This window comes from Fukomys damarensis, unplaced genomic scaffold, assembly GCF_012274545.1.
Source record: "Fukomys damarensis isolate Sample0158 unplaced genomic scaffold, DMR_v1.0_HiC HiC_scaffold_39, whole genome shotgun sequence".
Classification (NCBI taxonomy): domain Eukaryota; kingdom Metazoa; phylum Chordata; class Mammalia; order Rodentia; family Bathyergidae; genus Fukomys; species Fukomys damarensis.
In genome coordinates, this window is record NW_022900951.1 from 25,564,059 (window position 1) to 25,568,696 (window position 4,638).

Here is a 4,638-nt window from a genome sequence, read left to right on the forward strand (position 1 = left end):
GTCAAATAAAATGTTAATGGACATATGATTAGCAGAAAGAGAGCAAACCATGAAGTGATAGCTGTTACTATTTCTAATAATGTCTTACAGAAGTGAAATTATAATGGCACCTACCTGATTGGAAAGAGGTTAGAGCATGATATCTGGATTCAAAATTTTTGAATCTATTCAATAATTACTGTTTATGCATTGAGTGACTTAGGGAAAAGTTTTTATGCTTTTGTGGACTCATCTGGAGATTGGGCAGAATAGCTACTTCTTAATGGCACTGTTAAAATTAAACAATAAAGTGCTTAAGAATGGTCTATGACATAATAAGTTCACAATAGAGTTCACCCCCTTCCCATTATCTAGCAGAATAACCCATATGTATACATCCAAATTGGTATTCAATATGCGCATTTTAATTTACTGGAGAGTCTGGAGGAAATACTCTGATTTATAGTGACAAGGTAAGAAGAAGTTGCCTCTAAGAGGCAAGCTGGACCAAACTTTGAGTAGGACAGAGAAATTGGTTACTCCTGGCTTTCATACTATACATGCTTTTCCAACTTTGATTTACAGCTTCTTTTAGGAGATATGACATTTAAATGTCGGTGTTTATATATAAGTGACAATGAATTTCAGGAAAAGGCAGAGTGCAGAACCTAGGGTGTGACAGAACAAGCTCGTACCCCTAGCAATCTGGAGTCTGAGGCAGGAGGATCACCACTAGTTTGAGGCAAACCTGAACAGAATAGTGAATCCTAGGCCAGTGTGGCCCACATAGTGAGGTCCTGTCTCAATAAAACAAAACAATAATGCAGAACATCCATTTCCATCTCAGTCTATGAGTGTCATGTCTCCAAATTGACATTTTCATAAGCATTCCATGTTATTCTGATACTCCACCTTGAGTTATAAACATAAGAGTCTTTAAAGGGAGGCATAAAACCCCACTTCCAGAAACTCATATTCTTAATCTATTATCTTAGTGAGTAATTTGTTCTGAACTTGGAGAATGTACCCAACTATTTGTGAGCAAATGTGTATGCAAGAATGCTTTTTATTGATAAAAACAAAAACTGAGTAGTAGTGTAAATGGCAAACAATAAAGCATTTATTAAAAACTTGTGTCAGTTGTATCTATATGATGGGGAACTATGCAGTCTTTAAAATAAAAAAAATGTTTGTTCATAATTTTGTGGTACATAAAAAGAAAAGCCATTTAATATACATACAGTGTGATTCAATTTTTGTCAAAAATTTGTGCATAGAGGCTAAACCAATTCGGCCAAAGGCCATAGGCCAAAGTGTTATTATCTATAACTCTTGAAGGTAGGTTATGAATAATTTTATGGTTTTTGCTCATTCTTGCACTTTCAAGATTTTCACTGTGTAAGGTCTGGTAGCTTCATGAACAGGAATGGAAAAATATACCCGTTTAGAATTTACAAAGTCAATATATATGCCCTGCTCATTAATCCAATCACCAATAAAACTGTGGCAGGTAGGATAATGGGGCCTCTAAAGATGCTCATGCTCTAATTAATCCTCAGAAACTGTGAATGTGCTACCTTGAATATCAGATTAAGGGTTTGTTAGAGACCTTGAGATAAGGAAATTTACACAGATTATCCAGTAGTCTCCACCTAATCGAATTAGTCCTTAAAAGCAGAGAACTTCTGTGTCTGTGGTCAGAGTGAGATGAAATGATACAAAGCTCAGAAAGCTATGATGTGAGAATAACTGAACTTGCCTTTCCTAACAGAAGATGGAGGAAGGGAGATGCAAAACAAAGCATGTTGATGGTCTTTAGAAATTAGAAAAATGAAGGAAACAGATTACTCCCTGGAGACTCCAGAGATATATTCCTGTATACACCTTGATCTCAGCCCAGTGAGATTCCTGCTAAATTTCTAGCCTATCAAACTGAAAGATAATAAATTTGTGTTGTTTTAGATTGCCAAGTTTGTGGTAATTTGTTACAGCAGCAACAGAAAACTAATACAAAAACAAAGGTAAATATTTCCCAATGTTTAATCTTTTTACTACTGTATAGACCCTCCACTGTAATCAGCAATCAAACTGCGCCCCTTATCAACAGTGTCATTAAAATCATAAATGCTAATACTGGAAACAGCCTTAGTAATCATCTAATTCAAGATTTATATTTTATACATGCAAGAATTAAAACTGTAAAGGTGTGTGATTTAGCTGTTGAAATATTAAAATGCTTCCAGTTGCAAGTAACGGAAAAATTGCCTTCACTCTTATTTATACAATAAGGAGCTGATTAATTTACAGAGCAAGAAAATAGGGTGAACTCCAAGACAGGCTGTGAAAACTTTGGCTATGATAAACCTCTTGGCTCTGAACTTCATGGTGTGTTGTCTAGACGACTGTGTCTGCATCAGACTTCAGTTCCACAGATGATAATCTCCAGAAGAGGAGCGGAGTTGTGTCTTCTTGTGTCTCCTTTGTAGCAGTAAGGTACATCCCTCAGGTATATATGGTGTGACACTGAGCGCGAAATCTAGTATCACACCAAATGAGTTCCAATACTAATGCTCCTCTCTTAGTGGCTGTGCAATCTTCCTTGGACAAGTTACTTAACCATTTTGTGCCTCATTTTCTAGAATTGTGAAATTGGATGAGTGTATTTTGCTTACCTCACTGAGTTTTCATGAGGTTTGAATAAATGGTTGTATGCAGAGAGCTTAGCGCTTTACCTGGCACACAATGAATATAGTAAATTGCTGAGACATTCATTCACACTTCCCTGTTTCCACATCCTTGGATAGCCCCTTCCACACTTGCTCCAATCTCCTCAATGTGACTTGCTTCAGCTAATGAAAGTATAGTGGACATGACACAGAGAGAGTTGAGACATTCTTTCTTAGTGTGACTTGTCTGTTTTTGCTGCTCTTGAGCATTGCTGTCATGTGAAGCAACCCAGAACAGCCTGCTAGAGAGGAGAGATACATTGTTCCTGTTGCCCTGCCCAACAGCCAGATATGTGAAGGAGGCTCTTTATCTTAGGTCAACCAGTCACCAATCACCTCTCCAGCAGACCACAGACACCAGAGCACACCCAGTCTGGATAAGACAAGACTAAGGTAAGCAATTACTAGGAATTAGTCATCATTTTCTATTGAGTCACATTGATCAGTCACCAACAACGAAGTGATGGACTCGTTACAGCAACAATTAGTTTAAACCAGAGGTTTTCTATGATTGCTCTGTAACATTAAATGTTATTGTGCAGCCAAAGTCGGGCACATTTGGTGTAGAATAAATATTGGGAAGGAATGGATATTGGATGTCAATCACCACAATCACTGCATACGTGATCACACAGCTGTTCAGTGGCAGAGAAGTGGTATTGTCTAATTCCTCTGAGACCTTGCCAGGATTATTTTTTTTTCTATAATGCCATGCTGTGGGAGACAGTGATACCTTCGGGCATTCACAAGAAGTTAATTATTGGGCATATTGTCCAACAGCAGAAGGAAACTTGTTCATACTGTTTCTCTTTGAGCTGCACATAGTCTGAGGCAAAATAGAAAACTTCAGATACAATTACTGAAATTTTTTTCGTTTTTTTTCCTGCATGCCCAGCAGCTGGTGAGTGTTCAGCATCAGATATGAGAAGTTAAGCTGAATAAACTGGAAGAAAACCTTCTAGAGAAAGCAAGCTCAGCTTTAAAAAAAAAAAATTGCTAAATTTGCCGACTCAAGAGCCCAGGACAGCTTAATAAAATTGAATAGAGGAAAACCAATTAAACACTTTGAACTGCTATTCTGGGGCTCACCAAAACAACACAAATCAAAGAAAGAAATATTCAATTATTAGTAGCAGCTGGATTTCTGTGAAAGTTTTTTTTTTTTTGTAAATTAGGTAAAGATGCCCCCTCATACTGCTACTTCCCAGTGGTCCAAATGATTTTTCCTTCTCCAGAAAGTACTTCACTATGGATTTGCCCACATGGATATTGAAAGAAATCCTAATGGCCTACTGTACAAATCTGAAAACTCTCTTCTCTTTTCCAAACCTTCCTGGGGCTTCCCATGGCTTGTCAATATCCTTGACCTGGTCGAAAAAGGCTTTTACAATGTGAACCCGCCCCCATACTTTCGTACTTTCTCTATTACTCTCCTAACATTGTAACAGTTCTGGGCGAAGTCTGAGATTCATTGTCTCCTAACAAATTTTGTACTCTGCTGCCTCATTTTCTTTATGCTTTGCTTCAAGCCCATTCTCCTTATATATCCTGGCTAGTTAAAGAGTCCACTTTTCAAAACCAACCCCAAATCCCAAATTTATAAAACTTTTTCTTATCTTCTGTCCAGAGTCATCAGCCAAAGACCACCTGCAATATAACTGTAGTCAATGTTTATTGAACTTGCTGCAGCTTGCAAAAGTCATATCAGAGGAAGCATGTGTATTGGGGCTTGTACTGGTTGATTTTAAGGAGGATTTGAGGAAGAGGGAGAAATTTCTGGATTGGGTAGTGTCAGGAAAGGAATTATTTGATAATTGGGGAATCTTGATAACCTTTATCTATGTGGTAGGATTATTAAATCAATGCTAGAGTTGCCATTCAGGAAGAAGCACATATTTATGGAAAGAGAACGGTTGTTTAGCTTCAGTGGTTC

General features: G+C 37.6%; 1 protein-coding gene across 1 annotated transcript in view; it reads left to right on the forward strand.

Annotated features, from left to right (window-relative positions):
- The first annotated feature begins 3,052 nt into the window (after positions 1-3,052).
- LOC104854687 (melanoma-associated antigen B3) overlaps positions 3,053-4,638 on the forward strand; it is a 75,737-nt gene continuing 74,151 nt past the window's right edge. The window contains exon 1 of the mRNA XM_010613274.1: positions 3,053-3,098. The gene's annotated coding sequence lies outside the window, so the exon portion shown is untranslated. The remainder of the gene's footprint in view (positions 3,099-4,638) is intronic.